This window comes from Sarcophilus harrisii, chromosome 3, assembly GCF_902635505.1.
Source record: "Sarcophilus harrisii chromosome 3, mSarHar1.11, whole genome shotgun sequence".
In the NCBI taxonomy this organism is placed as follows: Eukaryota; Metazoa; Chordata; class Mammalia; order Dasyuromorphia; family Dasyuridae; genus Sarcophilus; species Sarcophilus harrisii.
Window position 1 is genome coordinate 593,466,212 of NC_045428.1, and position 20,644 is coordinate 593,486,855.

The 20,644-nt window shown below is 48.3% G+C and overlaps 1 protein-coding gene across 1 annotated transcript in view; it reads right to left on the reverse strand.

Moving 5' to 3' along the window:
* Positions 1–20,644, reverse strand: part of LOC116422890 (protein phosphatase 1 regulatory subunit 37-like) — a 32,425-nt gene that overhangs the window by 10,777 nt on the left and 1,004 nt on the right. The window lies entirely within an intron of this gene.

Here is a 20,644-nt window from a genome sequence, read left to right on the forward strand (position 1 = left end):
AATAAAGGGACTTTTCCTTAAAACTGTCAGGAGCATCTATTTAAAACCATCAGTAAACATCATATGTAATAGGGATAAATTGGAACCTTTCCCAGCAAGATCAGGAGTAAAACAAGGTTGCCCACCATCACCATTACTATTCAATATTGTATCAGAAATGCTAGCTGCGGTGATAAGAAAAAGATTAAAGGAAAGGTGTCCCTGGCAAGAGGAGGAAGAGAGGAGGAGGCAGGAGAGGCGTCTCCTGTGCGACAGACACCTCCTGTGCGACAGGCGCTGTATCGCCAGCTCCTGGCCAACGGGGCTCAGGAGACCTCCCGGTGCCCCACGGGGCAGGGCTGGCTGCTGGCCAATGGAACATCACCTACAAACACTGCAGGTGTTTGTTCTGGCCACACTGCAGAGGAGCTGCCTTTGTTCTGGTCAACAATTGTCACTACCCAGTGCTGAGGTCCGGCCTGTCTGGGCTAAACCGTGAGGGGACCAAAAACCTAGAGAACACGGATAAGCCCTGAAAGAACTTGGGAACATTGCCTCAAAGAGCTCCAGGAGGTCTAGAGACAGGAAGAAGCCTACACGAGGGGATGACGGGTCCGAACCCAGATACTCTGGCTCCTCCAGGGCCAGTGTTCGGATACATGTCATGGGACATCACCATCCCCCTTACAGAGCCCATAATGGCAACAAGGGAAAAAGACCAACAGGAATATCCCTTGTCATCTCTGTTCCAGCAGCTGGAGGGGAAGGGACAAGAGACGCCCTTTGACCCTCCCCAACCAAATCAACTTTGGCCCTGAGCCTAGTTGACTCTGGGGAAGGAGGAGCCCTCCAAGAGGCTGGAAAATAGAAACCTCCTACAGACCACTCAGGAATCATCAAGATAAATAGAGCTAGCGTTTAGACAGGAATGGAAGGTCTGCAAAGCACTTGACAATATCTGATTTATCTTCCACAACTCTGGGAGGTTATTTTACAGATGAGAAAACTGAGGTGAACATAGACTTACCCGGGGTAACACAGCTAGTGTCTGAAGCTGGATTTGAACTCACACATTTCTGGGGCCAAACCTAGTATCCTATACACGGCACCACCTCGCTCCCACTTCAGAAAATGATTTGGAAAAGGTGTTGGATATAGCTGGCACAGAACAAATCAAAAATAAAAGTGGCTTTGTCTGAAATCGGGATGACTTGGAGAGACCCGAGACTCATCACACCCCAGAGCTGGGCCCCCCTAAAAGCATCAACTAATCACAACCTGCCCTCCTTGCTGCCTCTTGAGTCCTTACAGTCTGGCTCCTTGGATCAGGGATCTCTTAGCTGCCGAACCCACGGGTCTTTACTCCTAGATTTCTCTGCAGCCCCAGACACTCTTGGTCCCTCTCTCCTCCTCAATGTTCTTTTTTCTCTCTAAGTTTTTGGGACAATCCTCTCTCCCCTTGTTCTCATCCCCTTTCTCAGTCTGCTCTTCCACATCCTCCACATCTCCTCCCTCTCTGACCTTGGGTGTCCAGCCCCTTTTCTTCTTCTTCTCCTTCTCCTTCTCTACCTCTTCACCTGGTGACCTCATTGGCTCCCAGGGATTTAATTACAGGCTCTCCCTTCCCTTCTCTCTTTCCTTCCCTAGCCTCTCTGCTGACATCCAGTGCAACACCTCTAGATGCCTTTCACACAGATGCAGGAGGCATCTTAAACCCAGCATGTCTAAAACCAAATTCATCATCTTTCCCCTCTCCCCCCCCCCCCCTTACCTTCCCTAATACCATAGGGAAAACGTAACCTCATCTTCCCAGTCTCGCAGCCGTCTCTCTCATTTATTTTTTATTTATCCTGTCTATAGCTTGTTCAGTGGAATTTGATGCTTGTACACACTGGTTTGCCTGTCTCGTTCTCCCATGGGACTGTGAGCTCCCCCAGGGCTTTTGATGTCTATTGTTCGAGGTACTTATCAGGCCACCTAGTTCCTCACTTAGATCAGGCCAACTCAATCAGCCCCCATTGGTTTAAAAAAAAAAAAAAAAAAAAAAAAGGCTTTTGCCAGCCCATAGGCTAAGCAGGTAATGATGGAGAGTCCCCAGGATCTCAAGAGCTCATTTTCATCCAGCCAGCAATTGCAACAGGGTCAAAGTGAGCCAAAGAGGAGAGAGAAAGGGCTTAGGGTTGGCTAGATCTGCCCTGGAGCTCTCTCCATGGGGGTGGGGGACCGTTCCCTGCTCCTCACAATCCCAGCCCTCAATTCAGACCAAAACAGAGAAGCTGCCTTTGTAGTTTACAACATCCTCAAGGGGAATGGAAAAGGAGCTGATGGAACAGGAGGAAGAGCTATAGGAGGGGAGGAGTGGATATAAGGGAGGAAAAGCTGACCTCAGCAACAGATTAGAAGATCACAATGAGAAGAGACCATAAAACCATTTTTTTATGATTGTCAGGACAATTTTCATGGCTGTGAACCAAGCATTAGCGTGAGGAGCAGCACTCCCCCGGCCAACACTTACTCGTGGGTCATAAACGGAAATCAACGCCCAATTTAGAGCAGAAACCCAAGCGCAAAAAACTTCAGCTGAGACTGACAGAAGATGAATGTTATGATCTCATAAAACAGCAGAAAGCAGAAGGGAGAAAAATGAGCCAGAAAAACACGTTGAGATGCCAACTAAACCAGGTCACTGCCAGAGCATCCTGGAAGGACAACAAATAGAACCAAAATGGAACAGACTACCAAGGGCTTCTGTTGGAAGCAATGGATGGCAGTAACTTTACCCATCCGTTTTTAAAAGGAGAAATGGCATCTAAGACAAAGTAGTGAGTACGGCAATAGTCTGGGCCTGAACGAGAGAAAAAAAAGTCACTCTGGAAGCAAAAAAATTTTAAAGGGACAAAGAGGAAGGTTTCCAAGATATCTCCAACAAAAGATACTAAGAGAAAGAAAAAGGATCCCCAGTATTATTACTGATGGACAATAGGATATTATGTTCTCCTTAGTGTAACCTCCTTATGAGAAAAGTCTAGGGCACACTCACTTTCATGAAAATGCTCCCAAACCAACAATTCTCTATAGCAGACGACATCCTTACAGCCATCTGTGTGGTGAAAAGATGCAGAGCATACAAGATCCCACTGTTTCTTGTCTATGGGTAACAAAAAGGTATCTGATGCAACAAAGTAACGCCAAGTACCTCCTCCAACAGGTGGCCAAGATTAGAAGGGAAGCAGGAAACTGGGAAATATTTTTTTACATCTAAGGGTTCTGATAAAGGTTTCATTTCTAAAATATAGAGAGAACTAACTCAAATTTATAAGAATTCAAGCCATCTCCAAATGATAAATGGCCAAAGGATATGAATAATTTTCAGATGAAACTAAAGTCATTTCCAGTCATATGAAAAAAATACTCTAAATTACTACTGTTTAAAGAAATGCAAATTAAGACAATTCTGAGGTACCACTACACACCTCTCAAATTGGCTAAGATGACAGGAAAAGATAAAAAGTGTTGGAGAGGATGTGGGAGAACTGGAACACTAATACATTGTTGGTGGAACTGATCCAACCATTCTAGAGAGCAATCTGGAACCATGCCCAAAGGCTATCAAACTGTGTGCACCCTTTAATGCACACAAAATCCATATCCCAGAGATCATAAAAAAGGGGGAAAGGACTCACATGGGCAAAAATGTTTGCAGCAGCCCTTTTTGAAGTGGCAAGAAACTGGGAACTGAATGGATGCACATCAATTGGAGAATGCCTGAATGAATTATGGAATATTATTGTTCTATAAGAAACCATTAGTATGATTTAAGAAAGGCCTGGAGAGATTTATGTGAATTGATGCTAAGTCAAGTGAGCAGAACCAGGAGATCATTACACATGGCAACAAGATTATACAACGATCAATCCTGATGGACATGACTCTTTTCAACAATGAGGTAATTCCACTCACATGAAAGAGTGTTCCAAATCACTATTAATCAGAGAAATGCAAATTAAGACAACTCTGAGATACCACTACTCATCTGTTAGATTGGCTAAGACGACAGGAAAAAATAACGACGAATGTTGGAGGGGATGCGGGAAGACTGGGACACTGATGCATTGTTGGAGTTGTGAACGAATCCAACCATTCTGGAGAGTAATCTGGAATTATGCCTCAAAAGTTATCAAACTGTGCATAACGTTTGACCCAGCAGTGCTACTACTGGGTTTATACCCCAAGGAGATACCAAAGAAGGGAAAGGGACCTGTATGTGCCAAAATGTTTGTGGCAGCCCTGTTTGGAGTGGTTAGAAACTGGAAAATGAATGGATGCCCATCAATTGGAAAATGGTTGGGTAAATTGTGGTATATGAATGTTATGGAATATTATTGTTCGGTAAGAAATGACCAGCAGGAGGAATACAGAGTGGCCTGGAGAGACTTACATGAACTGATGCTGAGTTAAATGAGCAGAACCAGGAGATCATTATATACTTCAATAACGATACTGTATGAAGATGTATTCTGATAGAAGTGGATTTCTTTGACAAAGAGACCCAATTCAGTTTCAATTGATCAATGATGGACAGAAGCAGCTACACCCAAAGATAGAACACTGGGAAATGAATGTAAACTGTTTGCAGTTTTGTTTCTCTTCCCGGGTTATTTTTACCTTCTGAATCCAATTTCTCCCTGTGCAACAAGAGAACTGTTTGGTTCTGCACATATATATTGTATCAAGAATATACTTAGACATATTCAACATATAGAGGACTGCTTGCCATCTAGGGGAGGGGGTGGAGGGAGAGAGGGGAAAAATCGGAACAGAAATCAGTGCAAGGGATAATGTTGTAAAAAAAAAAAAAAAAATTACCCTGGCATGGGTTTTTTCAATAAAAAGTTATTATTATTAAAAAAAAAAAAATGAGGTAATTCAGGCCAATTTCAATAAACTATGATGAAGAGAACCATCTGCAACCACACTCCTTTCTAGGTTACGCCTCCATGAGATTTCATTGTCTTTCACTACTAAAAGAGAAGTCCCTAGAGGGCAGGGACTCTCATTTTTATATTTTTATTTTGGCTCTCTGAAGTTCCTTCTCTTCACAGCCTTCTTACATACCTCCCACCCCTACCTACCGAGGGAAGCTGGAATCCTCCCTGCTCTCCACTGCCACCTCTAGACTCTCCCATTAGGCTTTCATTCAGAGATCTCCCCTTATTTGGGACTCACACTCTAAATATACCACCCAGTTCTGATTTAGACAGCCATCTTGATCTGCCTCCTTGCCGCTCCAGGAGATTGACCCGATCCTTCAATCCTCCTCCCTAACACCGGGACCCTTTGGCATAGATTCAGTGCCTTTCCATCTACCTACCAACATGCCCGTGTAAGATGGTTATGTTGAGTACCTGGCTGCTGTAGCTCTCACTGAATTCAAACCCACTGCAATCAAGTGCTGACATCACAGCTCAGCTGAAACCATTTCTCTGTCCAACTGACCGGCCTTTCCTCCAACCTGAGCTTTCCCAGCCTCTGAAGCATCTGACAATGTGGATTAGTTTTTTCTGGTTCTTTCTCAGGTTCCTTGGCTATTCTTTGGGTATGTCATCTTCACTAGCCAGAGGTCTCCCCCTACCCAGGCTCTGTAATGGACCCACTTTTTTTTTATATTGTTTACTGATCTCAGCTCCCCTCAGACAATCCTCTACAGGCTGATGACTTCTCCATTCCAGTCTCATTTTCTCCAGAGCTAGTTTTCAGTCATCCAATGTCTTTTGGACTTCTTGAACCACACATCCCTTCAGCATTTCAAAATCAACATGTCAAAAACAGAAGTTCTTATTTTTCCTGTGACCTCTTCCAAATTCCTCCTTTTTTAATTTAAAAAATTTTAAGCAATAAAAATGACCTCTCTCTAGTCACCATTCTTGTCTCTTGAGAAAGGAAAACAAAACCTCTCTTTCAAACATGTATAATCAAGCAAAACAAATTGTTGCTCAAGTCATTTTTTTGAGTGTCAATCTGTACCACCCACCTGACTCAGGAGGTACATGTAATTTTCATCATGAATCCTTAGGAATGTGTCAATCAAAATATTTCAAAATTATTTTCTTCTGTTTTTTAAGCAATTCACTAAATGATGAGCAACTCCCTCAGTTTAAATCCTTGCCAACACAAGACTAATATACATATTATTATAAATATAGCTTCTTTCGCCTTGGACAGTAAAGTGGTCCTGGGCCCAAAGGCAGGAAGGCCCGAATTCTGATCTAACTTCAGATACTACTCTTGTGATCTTGGACAAAGTCTCTCACCTCTGCTTACCATAGTTTCCTCACCTGTAACATGGGGATAAAACAAGGTTGTTGAGAATCAACTGACCTATTTATAAGGAGGTAAATAATTAAATGCTAGTTACTATTATTATTAAGGCTATAGACCTAGCAATGGTACAATTGGATCAAAGGCTATACAATTTAATGACTTTGGGAGCACAGTTCCAAATGGCTTTCTGCGCTAGCCAGGTCTCTTCACAGCCCCTCAAGCATTTATTTTCAATTTTTGTCCATTTAGCCAATCCTGAGTGTGAAGTGTCATTTTAGCTTGCATTCTTCTCATTTGTGATTTGGGAGCGTATTTCCAAATGTGGCCATGTCTTCCTCTGGAAATGGACTATTTATATTCTTTGACCATTTGTCAACTGAGGAAGTACGATATTCTTTAATTCATGATGCTACCCTATGTCTATAAGTCTCCATTTGGAGCTTATCTTGGTATAGCATGAGATGTTGCTTAGTTTCTGCCAGGACAAAATCCAGTTTTCCCAGTTTTTGTTAAATACTAGTGACTTTGTACCCCAATAACTAGGATCTTTGGGTTCCCCAAACATGAGGCTGCTAAGCTTGTTCACTTCTACACACATATACCTAATCTGGTGCGCTGAGGAGCCTATTTCTTAACCAAATCACTTTGAGGACTATTGCTTGTACCTGCTTAAGTGCTCAATGTTTACTAATGGATTATTTTTATTATTTTTATTTCCCTTCATATTTGTGACCACTTAATCCTCTGGATGATTTTTTTCCCTCTAGCTCTATGAAGTAATTTTTTGATGGTTAGATTAGAATGGTACTGGTTTAGGCAGTAATGTAATTTCTATCATATTGACCTAAGCTACCTGTGAGCAATTAATGTTTTTCCAAGTACTGAGACCAGTCTTTATTTGGGCAAGGTATTTTTAGTTATATTTACATTGCTCTCAAGTGTGTTGTGGCAAGCAAACTCCCAAATATTTAATATTTTGATTTTAAATGGAATTTATCCTTTTATGGCTACCTGCCGGGTTTTATAATTTTAAGAAATACTGGGCTTTATGTGGGTTTATTTTATATGTGCTGCAATTTTGTTGATGTTAATGGTTTCAGTTATTTTTAGATCATTTCCCTAAGCAAACCATTAGATCAATTATTTCATTTCCTCTTGGTCTATGTTGACTCCCTCAACTTCTTTTTCTTGTTTCACTGCTACCATTAGCACTTGTAGTACTTTACTGAATGGTGATAATGGACATTCTTGCTTTATTCCTGATCTTGGGGGAAAAGCCTCTACCTTATTCCATCACAGATAAGCCTGGGTCTTGGCTTTACTTGGATACAACTTATCATACTGAAGAAAGATCCATTTATTCCTATGGCTTCCAGTATTTTTAAACTGGAATGAGTATTATATCTGGTCAAAATTTTTCTGTCTATTGACAAAATGTGATTTTTGTTGTTCTTGTTATTAAATACTCCTGCTTATAGTTATCCTCATGTCGCAAACACTCAGCATTGCTGGTAGAAATCTGACCTATCCTCGGTATTTAAGATGATGACATGTTGCCTCTCCTGAGACTTCCTTCAACTGGTCTGAGCGTTTCCAGGAGGCACTTGGTCACTCACAGGTTGTCTGCCCTATTAGACGGGGGAAGGGATGACTCCATGAAGGCTGGCTCAGCTTTTATCTTTGTATTCCTGGGGCTGAGATGATTCACACCAAACCTTGATGATCTTATCAGTGGAGATGACATTTAAGAAGAGTCATCACCATCTGCTATACCATCTAATCAGCTGTTCCCCAAGAGCTAGACCCAATACTTTGCAAAGAAAGCAGGGTAAATGTGACCCTTGTGCCCCCCCGCTTTATTCAGTGCAACATCCCATCCTACGTTGAGATGCTGAAATTCTCAGAAGGCTCTCAGCCCTTCTGATACCCGACTCCCTAGAGGGCTGACGCCTCACCAGCACACCCTCAACTTTCTTGAACCCTGGAGGCCAGACTGGGCACAGCACTGCACAGGGTTAGATGGCCAGGGCACAGGGCAGAGGGCGGTGCCTTCTTGCACACTGCCTGCTATCTTACATGCAGCTCCACATCCCACTAAGCCCCCCAGATCTTGAGAACAAATAAGGCCCATCTCCTCCCCTACCCTATACTGTGTCCTGAAGAGCAGGACTTTAATCATCCCTGGTATTACCTCATAAGCATTTGCCCAATCCTTGAGAGCCGGTCGGGGTCCTTCTGGATCCCGGCTCTGTCAGCCAGCATGTCAGCTATCCCTCCCCGTGTGGCATCATCTCCAAATTAATAAATGCGCCATGTTAGCCAACCCTCTGATGAGAATTAAAAAGCAGATCCCTGGGGCCCTCCACGGGACCCAATGCCCTACTAACACAACTGCTCTTGGAAAAAGCCACCCAGACTGGGGGAATCCCTGTCTTTCCACACCCAATTCACATGAGGTATTTAACCAAAAGCTTGGGGAAAACCATTCCGAAGCTATCTCCCGGCTTAGTGTGACAGTCAGAGAAGGAAGAGAAATCAGCCTTGCCCGACCGGTTCTAGAAGCGGCCACGTTGGCTCTTTGTGCTCCCGTTTCCCATTCCAGACGTGTGCCAAGCTGAGAGATCTAGAACTTTCCCAACAACGGAAGTCCTGCTCGCTGGCTTGGAGTCTGTGGGCCACCTGCCCATCTTCCAGCTCCCGGTGCCTCCTCCACTGTCCGTGACCATCTCCTCACTCCCAGGACTGGCCCCCTCGGTCCCCAGGTGCCTACTCTCTGTGGGTTTCTCATTCCCATCTATAAAGGTCCCTCCTCTTGTGGAGCAAACATGGACAGCCTGAGAACAGCTGCTCGGCCTTCTCCCATCTCCCCCCAGTCAGCAAAAGTCAGACCCTTTCTTGGATGTCCTTTCTTCTCCCAAGGGTGGGTGTAGTCCCAAGAAACACAGCGTCTATTTCCAATGAGCTTTTGCTTACAACAACAAAATCCCAGACCTGACAAACCCCCACCCAGTCTCCCAGTTGCTCATCCCAGTTGCCCCACTATTTCTTTTGTGTTGACTTTAAAATGACTTACATCTAAGGGACTGGCAGGCAGGGCTATTATTTTGTGCACTGTTGTTTCCCGGGTGCCTGGTCCAGGGCTGGAAAACAAATGCTGGTACTGGAGGCGAGCCCCTCTAGATGCAGAAAGGCTGCCTGCCATTTCTCTAGGCCAGCAGGTCCCTTAAGCAGGGCTGATGAGAAGATATGAAGGGGGCAGATAGGCCACACAGTGCCCATGAGCAGACAGCTCCAGGCAGGCGGCCGCTCCCTGAGCGAGCCAGTCACGGAGGGCATCCACAGGTGGGAGGTCCTTGCTCAGACATCCCAACCTGGGAGAAAGCAGAGGCCTGAGCCCGCCCTTCCTACTGCACAGAAGACCTGCCTAGGATTTCTTTAGTCCTTAACAAGTCAGAGAGGCGTTACACAGATGATTTCAGCTGATATGCCCAGATTTATTTGCCTGGATTTGAGCCTGCAGATCCAGGCCTTTTGCCCACAGGGCTAGCGCTCTTCCAAGAGCATGCAAGCGAACTGGACCTAAGGGGGCGAGCCTGTGCAGGCACTAGCCTGGCTCTCTGCTCTGGAGCCATCTGGGTCAAGCGGCGAGATATGGATCAGGACGACTGGAGATGGCTCCAGATGGGCTCTGGAGCCAGTCTCAGTTTGACTGAGGCAACACTCAATTAGTGGCCAGAGCATCTGCTGGTAAGGGTATCACACCTTCATGATACCTTATGGAACAATGGGAAGGGAGGGGAGGGGAAGCTGGGCTCCCCAAGTGGCCTTTTCCAGCTGGGTTGCCGGGGGGGGGCAGCTCCTCGTCCTACTCACCGAGCTGGTTGTTTGTCCTTCGTTACTAGAGAAGACCATGACAACAGGAGGTGCCGCCTGGATATGCTGGTGAGTTGGAGGGAGGCAGGGCTGTGCCAGGTCCCTCCCCACAGGGCCATCTGGGTCCAGAGGCCAGATCCAGATGCCCCCGATGCAGAGGGGACCCTGGGCCTTTCTAAGCTGACTGCGCCAAGCCCCTCAGCACTTAAGCCCCCTGCCGTCAGGGTCTTCTTAGAGAAAGGACAAACCACCATCTGGGTGAGCAGCAGGAGGAGGCGCCCCACTGGTCACCCACTAGAGCCGGCCGCCAGACAACCCTGCTCTCTCCTTCCCTGTCACAAAAGGGATTCCCCCCCACTTTATCTTTGGAGACTCACCCAGGCCTCTGGCTCTGATGGATGGGCCCGCGATAGGTCCCAGGCCAAAAATCTAGACTGTTGCCCTCCCAGGCTGATTTTTTTTCCCCTGCCTCATTTCCTCCCTGGCTTTAAGCACTGAATGGGGCTGCTTCTGTCAAACTGAGACTTGTGGCCCTGAGCTTCAGTAGGCCCAGGTCTCTCTCTACTCCAGACCCCAGCATCCTGGTCTCTCTCTGATCCCTTGACCCGGATGGCTCTGGAGGGGAAAGGGAGGCCGGTGACCTGGCACAATCCAACTCATCTGCACGTCCTGGCATCAGCTCCCTGAGCTCACGGCCCTCTTGGAGAAGGAAGGACACACAACGGCCATAATTCTCCTGAGCCAGCTACAGTGGGGTTGCTAACAACGTTCCTGACAATAACGATAACCAGGGCCCTCGTTCAGCTTGTAGGACCATCCATTGAGAGCTGAGAGGGCCGCCTTCAAACAGGAAGCTCAGACTCACAAAGGGCCGGGCAGGCTCCCCTCAAGCCCAAGTCTGGCCTCCCCTGAGCTGCCACGAGGCCCTCTGCCCACAATGAAGCATTTGCTTCTCACAATCCTCCCAAGCGCAGGGAGTCAATGTTTTGTGCAGACGAGGCCAAGAGGCCCAGAAGCCAAAGCTCAAAGTCACAGGGTGGACGCGCCAGAATTTGGCCAAAGGCTCCTTGGGCAGCACTCGCCCACCCGGGAACCTGCTGAAGAGCGCAGGCAGGTCAGAAGGAGCCGAGTGCCAGGACTCAAACCCCTGGGGAGGAGGGGGAGTGGAAGAGACCAAGACCAACAAGAACCAAGTCTTATCTTCAGAAACCAAAGGTCACCCAGGTGGGAAGCAGCATGGCTGGGGTCTGAACCCAACATTTGACCCAAAAATACAGCATATTGCCAACTGCTAGGGAATCTGTACATGTGCAGCCACGCCTCCAGCTCCCAGAGAAGTGAGGAGCCCTGGGAGAGTGGGAGAGGAGGGGGAGAGAGTTCGGGGCAGGGGCCTCCTGCCCCCCCCATGGACCACCCCTTCAAGGCCTAAAAAGCCATGAGAATCTGGGGTGTGGCTTTTGTTTTACTCAAGTGAGAAAACTGAATGGGAGAAAGACAGCCAAGATCTTCCATATTTAGGAGTGAAACTCCATCCTAGGTCCCAGCCCCCAAAGCCAGGGCTCTGAACAGAGCCAGGAGCCCTGGTCTCGGTGCTAGCTGGCTCTGGGCTCTCTGCGGCTCATACCTCTTCCAGCTCAGACCTTCAGGACCGACTCCGGCCATTCCACCCAGAAACCCCGAGCGGCCGAGAAAGCCAACCAGAGTCAGTCTAAGGAAGGAGTTGGACAAAGCAGCCACCACAGGGCGTGCATTTGTTTACCCAAGTCCCCGGAAACAGCAGCCCAGGCCCAGCTGGCACCTAGCAGCAGCTGTGCCAGGTTGGCAGCTAGAAAAAACTGGGCCCAGTCAGGAAACTGTCTGCCCACAGCAATGGGACCCCTGGAGACTGTGGCTCAGTCCCCACAACGTCCACTCCTTACGGACTCGAGAATAAAGACGTAAGAATGGCAGGACTGGGAGGACCCTGATGAGGCCGAGGAGTCAGGCAGGCGACCCGTCTTGTTAAGCACCTGTGAAAACTGCCCTGGCCCCCAGAGATAGAGGGGGGAAGATATCACCAGAGAAGGGAAGGCCCCGGGCGAGGAGAACTCAGGGGGTGTAGTTGTGGAAGGTGGGCTGGGAGGAGGGGGGCACTCTGGGCCCAAAGACCCCCAGAGTCACTTGATCCCATGTGCTGGGTGGGCTCAGACACCAGGGAGAGCCAGGGCTTTGAGCACCACCCCGAGGAGTTTGTGTTTGGTGCCGGGGAGGACAAGGTCACACGATCAACAGAGAAGGCTCCAAAGAAGCCCCACAACTCCTGGAACACCAGGGACGAGGGGCTGCCCTCCCCAACGGGTCTTCCGCTTGGCTCTTATCCCCCCATTCTCTCTCCATCTCACCTCTTCCCAAGTCACTTCCCCTCAGGTTTTGTCCAACCCCCGCCATCCTCCCTCAATGGCAGACAGGTGCTAGTCACACACTGCTCTCAGTTCCGAAGCCCTCTGGGTAGAGCAGGCTCCTGGCACCCCAGCTCTGCAGTCATGGGGGGCCCAGAACACAGGCACGGGACCCAGCGCTCTGCCAGAGGGACCTTGATGAAAAGGGGAGAGAGCGCCATCTACCCTGGGCACTAGCAGAGGGCAATGGGGGGCAAGGGCCTGGATGTTCAAAAGCTTAAACTCGTGCAAACTTGAATATGTGACTCTTCTGGGGCCACACGAGTGGGAATGGGCAGCGGAGACAGGCCTAAGGTCCATGAGGACTTAGATCACAGACACAGTGGAAGACAGCCAGGAAGGGATGGCTTCATGTCAGAGCTGGGGGCAAGTGTCCAGCAGCGGCCCTTCAATGGCAGCACAAGGCCGCTCATGGTAGGGGGCCTGGAGTCAGCCTTCTCTGCAAACCTGAGTGGCTTAACTTCTGTCTGCCTCAGTTTCCTCAACTGCAAAACTGTGACACATCTCACAGAGTTGTGGGCTCAAGTACCTAGAGCCCAAGGCCTAGAACACAGTAGGCACTTCATAAATACTTTTCTTCCCACCATTTAAAGCCCTTCCCAAGACGGTTTGAATCTCTACTTTCAGTCGTTATTTCCTGCTCATTGACCATTCCTTGACTCCAGGCTCCATCTCGCTCCTCCCTGCACTTGGGGAGCTGCTCCCTAGGCTGGGGCCGTCCTCCTCATTCCTACTTTTCAGGAAACTCGGCTACTTTCCAAGACCTGTCTGGAGAAGTTGGGGAGGGTGTGCGTGTGAGAGGGGGGCCTTCCCCCATCTGCACAGCGGCTGGCTCATCTTAATCCTCCTTGTCTTCTGCCTAAGTACATGCTGTTTTCTCTTTCTATCCCAGGCAGGGCCTGGCCCCCCAATCCCCAACAGGTTCTAACAAAACACTGCACAGCTGTGTCACCTGGGAGAGCTCCATACTAGCCCTGCCTTGGGGGTCCTGGGGAGGGCTCTCCCCACCTCTTTAAAACCAGGGTTTGTTGGACTGCAGCCAGAAGCCTCCCCTGCCCTTCAGCTCCAGTGGCGCTGTGCCAGGTTGCCAAGGAAGTAGGCCCTCCTAGGGGCCTCCAGCAGCCCGTCTCAGAACTCTGACCATCACAGACCCAGCCCGGTCCTCACCACAATCAGACGGGCAAAGGGCGCTCAGCAGCACCTGCTTGTTGTTGGGCAGGTGGGCTGGCCAGAGGCAGAGTGCAGGGGAAACCATGGTTGTAGAGGCCCCAAGCAGGTCTGTTCCCAGAACCGCGGCTTCCTACTCTACCAAACATGGGCTCCGTCTCGGAAGGCACTTCCAGCTGGGGCAGCACCTTCTGTATTCTTTAGGCACTCTCCCAACTCTAAGGTTCTAGGAGTAGTGACACGGGCTGGAGTCAGCTGATTCAGGAGCCCAGAGCAAAGAGATGCTCCATAAAGGGTCCTGCCGGGACTGAGAAGGTGCCAGTGACAATTCAGGAAGGCAGAACAGTCAGGAGGTCAAAAAAGCAGCTGTAAGGACCAGCATTATCTCCCTGCTGACAGGTTCACCTCTGAAGCATGGGCTGCCTAACCCATTTTAAGGACCCTCACAGGCTGAGGACTGAGTCCAGCCTTCTTCCCACTATCAGCCTCCCTGCCCTGCCTCCCCCTCCTCTGTGCTCCTGGCTTCCTTCTGGTAACAACCAAAACCAGCCCTGCCAGAGGAATTCTAGCCAGTCCCCCTTGATTCCAGGGCCTCCCCCCAATTCATCTCATCTAGAGCTTGTTTAGACATGGTTATTTGCCTGTTGCCTCCCCCATTACACCAGGAGCTCCCCCAAGGCAGGGCCTGACTCTGGCCTCTCTGTACTTCTTAGTACCCAGTAGGTGATGAACAAATGCTCACTGGCCCAGGCGTCTCTATTTGCCCTTGTCTCTGCTCTTTCCCTCCATTTCTAATACATTCTCTGGACCTTGACATGCTGCCATTTTGCCTGTCCTCCAGGGGACTGTTCTGATTCTGCCATCTCCTCCCAGAAACCATCCTTGATACGCCTTCTTAGACTCACAGCTCAATCACAGGATTTAAAGTTGAAAGGGTCCTTAAGTCATCTGATCTAGTCTTCTCGTTTTATTTCTTTAAGTTAGCTTTTAAATTCAATTTCATTTTTGGGTCTAAATTCTATTCTTCTATCCTCCCTTTCCCACCCACCGAGAAGGCAAGAAAAAGCAAAACCCATCAAAAATGTTTAATCAAACAAAACAAATTCCTAACATTAGCCACGTTAAAAAAAAAAAAGGGGGGGGGGGCATGGCTCAGTTAGTACTGCAGGAGGGGGCAGTCAGTGCACTTCAACGAGTCCTCTGAAATTGTGGAGGCTCCCCATGTGGCTCAGTACTAAATCTTTCCAAGTTGTTTGTCTTTACGGCACTGCTGCAATTCTATAAATTGCTCTCCTTACTTCTCTATGCATCGTTCACACACGTCTCTATAAAACTGCCCCCCTCATCATTCCTTACAACAGTATTATTCCATCCCTTGCACACAGCCCAATTTGTGCAGCCACTACCCGACTGACGGACATCCCTTCTTCCTAAGTTTCTAACTCTCTGCCACTATGAAAGGTGATGCCCCAAATACTCTTACACATACCGGTCTCTTCCCTATTTCTTTCCTCTCTTTGGGGGTATAGACTTAGCAGCAGCACTGCTGGGTCAAGGAGCATGCAGTTGAATAGCTCCTGGGGCCCAGCTCCAAACTGCTTTTTCCACAACAGCTGGATTAAGTCCCAGCTCTTCCAAGAGGGCACTGATGTACCCCCTTGTCCACATCTCTTCCAATACCCTCTGTCCACTGCCAATCAATCTCAGAGTTCTTTTAGTTTGCATTTCTCTAATAATTAATGATTTAGAGCCCCCCATCTGCCTATTAATAACTTGGATTTCTGTCTAAGAGATGCTACAGTAGATAGAATACTTGGCCCAGAGCCAGGAAGACCTGAGTTCAAGTCTAGCCCCGCACTTCCTAGTTGTGTGATGTTGGGTAAGTCACTTAATCTAACTTCTGTTTGCATCTGTTTCCTCAGCTGCAAACTGAGAACAATAAAAGCAGCTCCTTCCCAGAGTTGTTGTAAGGTGCTCTGTAAATTACTATTCCCTTCCTTTCCCTCCATCTTCCTCTGAAAACTATATCCCTTGGCGTTTCACAATTGGGAATTTCTTATTCTGACAAGTTGGAATCAGCTTAAGTAGCATAGAAATGCCACTTTTAACAGAAAATAATGCTGCAAAGATTCTCCCACCACCACATCTTAAGTTTCCTTCTTCTAATTCAACTTCTTGGACTTTGTGCAAAAACCTTTTAATTTCATGATCTATTTTTACCTCTTGAAAATCTCTATCTCGTTTGGCCATGAACTCTTAGCACCTCCCACCCCCTTGACGGTAGAGGTAATTTCTTTCATGCTCCACTAATTTGCTCATGACATCAGTCTTTATGTCTAGGTTATATCCAGGTACATGAAAGCACTAGTGGCAAAATGTGAGCTGCTCCAGTCGCTGTGGCAACAGGAAGCGTCCCTATGTGGGGCTTCTCTCGGGATACAGTGTAAGATGCTGGTCTATACCTACTTTCTGCCAGACTAGTTTCCAGTTTTCCCAGCAGTTTTTGTCAAACAATGACAAATCTCTTTGTCATTTTGTCTAACAATGACAAACCTCCTATCTATTTGCATTTCTTAAATAGTTAGGGAGCTCGCTGCTTCTGCAGGTTGTGTATCTAATCCGTTCCAATGTCCAACCTCTCCATTTCTCACCATCTACCAAAGGATTTCGATGACTCCGACTCTGTAGTAGTTTAGTAAAGTTTGAGATCTGGTGCTGACTGCCAGGCCTTTGCCTCTCACTTTTGTTTCTCCTTTTTTTATGAAGTAAAATAACTCTATAGTTTGATATATTTCTATGTGGTTTACATATGTATACACAAACACATATATTTATATATCTCTACAAAACTACAGTTTTTTTGTATATGCACATATTTTGCTATGGCACTGAATAACTACATTAATTTAGGTAGCATGTCACTTTGGGCAGCCAGGTGGTATGAGTACCCAGCCTGCATTAGGAAGATTCTTCCCGAGTTCAAATTCTGCTTCAGACACTTAGTAGTTAAGCGACCTTGGGCAATCGCTTAACTCCCTTAATTCAGTTTCTCCTTGGTAAAATAAGCTGGAGAGAAATGGCCAACCACTCCAGTATCTTTGCCAAGAAAACCCCAGATGAGGTCAGGAAGTTGGGCACAACTGAAATGACTTAACAACAATTGTCATTCTTATTATATGCCTTAGCCTATACATGAGCAATTAGTATTTCTCCACTGTTTAGATCTGTTTTCATTTGGATAAGACTAATTTTATGTTAGATTTCCAAGCACTTCATACTGTCTGAAGTTATTTAAAATGGAAGTCTCTTCATTCTGGCTTTTGTTCGTGATATGAGGAAATGCTGGTGATTTGGGTAGATTTATTTTATATCTTGCAATTTTGCTCAAATAGTTAATTCTTCTAATTAGGTTTTTTAATTAATTCTTTTAATTTAATTAAATTTTAATTTAATTTTAATTAATTTAATTGGTTCTCTAAGTAAACTGTTGTGTCATCTGCAAAAGGTGATAATTTGATCTCTTCTTTACCTTTGCTAATTTCCTTTTTTCTTGTCTTATTGCTTTGGGGTAGCATTTCTAACACAACACTGAATAGTAAAAGGGATAAAGGGGCAAAGTGGGGGAGGAGCATTAACTCACAACAATCCTGAGAGGTAGATACTGTTGATTATTCTTATTTTACAGTTGAGGAAACTGAAGTAAAAATGGTTAAGTCTTTGCCCAAAGTGTCTGTGGCTGGATTTGAACTTGGGGCTTCCTGACTCCTGGCCCCGCATGACCCACTGTACCATCTAGCAGCCACTAAGGGCACCCATGACTTTTTTGTATACTTCTTGCTGTTGATGTGGTCAATTGTACTGATCAGACTTGTATTCCTGGCCCAAGTCTGGTATGGCACAACACATGATCTTTGTGATGTATTGCTGGAGGCTTCTGGTTAATAGTTAAAATTTAAAAGCAAAAATAGTTAAAATTAAAATCAACCTATATGAGGAATACTGGTCTACAGTCTGTCTACTGCAGGAGAATTCAGCAAGACCCCTGCTTTTCTAGTTGTTTCAAACAGGATGTGTATTAGACTGAATTTTCAAAATATTTGATAAAGTTTGCATCCTTCCCAAGCCATTCCTTGTCTCCCACTTTGGGCTTCATTATAGACTTCTGACATCCTAACTCCCCAAAACTTCATTTATTTTAGGAGTCTACTCCCCCCCACCATATCCTGCAAATCCCCTCTGAGGGCAGAGTTCAGACTGTATTTCAGCCCTGACTTGCCCCAAGCCCTAAGACAGAAGCTTGGGGCCCCTTCTAAAAAGCTTGTTGAATGAATGTCCTAGGTGGGAAAGGGGCCTCAGGGCTGCAGACCCAGCCTCAGTCCTTAACCAGTGGGACTATCGCCCCATTAAACTTCTTGGCGGGGAAAGAGCCAAAGGCTGGCCCAGAGAGAGAGTCAGGTTACCACCAACTCATGCTCCCGCTCCTTCACCTTCAGACAACACCTGTTCCACAGAGACATTGGTTCCCTTAGCCTCCACAACACTCCATCTTGAGGGCCAGGTGCCAATCTTGATTCTACTGTTAAACGCCAAAAGACCTTGGTCAGTCAGTTCCTCTCTGTCTCAGCTTCCTGCCCACAGAGTGAAAGGCGGACTGAGGGGGCACATGCAGCACCGGCCGCGTTCCAAGGATCTTGTCGGCCCAACAGTCTGTGACTTACTGACTCCTTTCAACTTTAAGGTTCCGTGATTCTAGAAGCACCCTGTCCCAGGGAACCACACAGGAAAGTAGGCCTGGGCCCCAATACCCCAGGGCAGGGAGCTAGCCTGAGGTCAGCACCCAGGGAGCCAAGTGGAATTCAGATCCTGCCAGTGCCTCTCCTGCCATAACCCCTGCGTGTTCCCATGAAGGGACAGTCTATTTTTCCCTCAGGTCAAGAAAAGCATGTGTTGCTGAGGGGGCAGGAGGTTCCCTGAAGGGGAACAGACTGTCAAACATGACTCATGTGTCTTCAGACCAAAAGGAGAAGGATGTGAGCAGTCACATGAGGGGGCTTAGCAACCCAGTCGTCCAGGCACAGAGCCAGACAAGGCCGTCAGCACACAAGGGAGAGGAGTCTGAAAGGCTGCGCGGCCAGACACCTGGGGCCAAGAGGAAGAGATCCCAGGCTGGCCCTTGTGCAGGGGTCAAACAACCAGCCTTACGAAGCTCCCGGCGCAGGGATACAAAGCCAAAATACAGGAATGATCCCTTGGGATCCTGGGTCAAAACATTCTCAGATTCACATGTATGTGTGTGTTATACATCCTCCTATGCACACCCGCTAAATCCAAGGTGGTTTGAAAGGGAGGAGGGAATCAGGAAAAGCCCCCCCATGGGAAAAGGGTCCTGGATGCAAGGGGCACAGCAGGAGAGGCCTAGGGCTCCCACCCCCAGCCCTGGGAGAGCCCTCAGGGAATCTCTGCCTCTAGTGCACGGTGGTGGAGGGGGGATGGGGAGAGCCTGCAGAGAAAGCCCATGGCCTGCCCAGCTCAGCCACGCTGATTTGTTCTCAGATTGTGTATTTTTTTTTTTTTTTTTTGGACAAACCATGGCGCTGGTTTCCATCAAAACAACTGCTTCAAGAAGCCCCCCCTACCCCCTCACCGCTCAGCTGGCTGGCCTCTGGGGCACCCCCACCAGAGTCTGGACATGAGAACTTCCTCAGCAGGCACAATCGGACCCCCGCCCTCCCCCCAGTTTCCAAGCTCATCTCTGGGATCCCTCCTTGCCCTGGAGGACCCTGGCAAGACCAAGGGGGGGGGGGGGGGAAATCCTCTGTGTCTCAGCCCCATGGGGTCATGTGCTGTGATCACATGGTCCTCCCCTCTTGCTCATTCTTTCCTGGAGTTTGCTGGAGTCTGGCCTCCCCTCCTTTGTTTCTAGCACCTTGCAAGTAAAAAAAACACTCTTAGGATCTACAGCCAGTCAACATGTGTCTATCAAATGCCAGCCAAGCACCTCCTCTTGCAGCTACGGACCTTTAGGGGCTTCCTCGGGGTGTCAGCCAAAGTGAGGACCCCCGTTGGCCGCCCATGGGGTGACCTCCCCGACTTCCACAGACAGCCTTCCTCCGCTCAGGATTTCCTAAGCATCTCCGACTAGCCAGCTGTCCGCTGCTCTCTGGCCAGAATGTGAGCTCCGGGGGGGCGGGGGAGCCTTTCTCGGGGTCCTGGGCACTTAGCACAGCCCCTGGCTGCCTGAACCCCCTCTCCGACCGGGGCCTCCATCAGCCCGGCTCAGGTGACACACCTTCAGCCAAACCACCTCAGGCTGCTACGCTTGCAGGAGCCCCTCCTGCCTGCCCCTTACAGCCCGGTCAGCCCCAGCGCCCAGCTCTGTCCGGAACTGTATTTATTCTCCGCGCTCCCCCACCCCCACCCAACTTCTGGATGAAAGTTTGCTGTTCCCTTCCTGGGGCCGTTCCAAGCGCCCCCCCCCCTTTCCCTCTGGGGGCGGAGAGGGGAGTCACCTGTGGCCTGACCCAAGGCCAGTCCCAGAGGCTCACCGGCAGGGGGAGGACCCATCTGCACCGATGACCCGGCCCCGCCCCCATAATCCTTTCCCTTAAGATCCCCCCCAGGCCATTCTCCTTCCCCAGCCTCCCAGGGTTCCAGAAGGCGGTGCTTGGGGGCTTCCCAGCCCCCCGCCCCCCAGAGCTCCAGGAACAAAGCCCCACTTTCTCTCCCAGCTGTTCCCAAGGATCCCCTCCCTCCCCACAAGATCACCTTTCGCAGCTTCCAGCCCCTCGGGGCTGTGAAACGCAGTCCCACCTTCTCCCGCCCCCGGGGGCCTTCCAGGACCAACCTTCTCCTCCCCAAAACGCTCC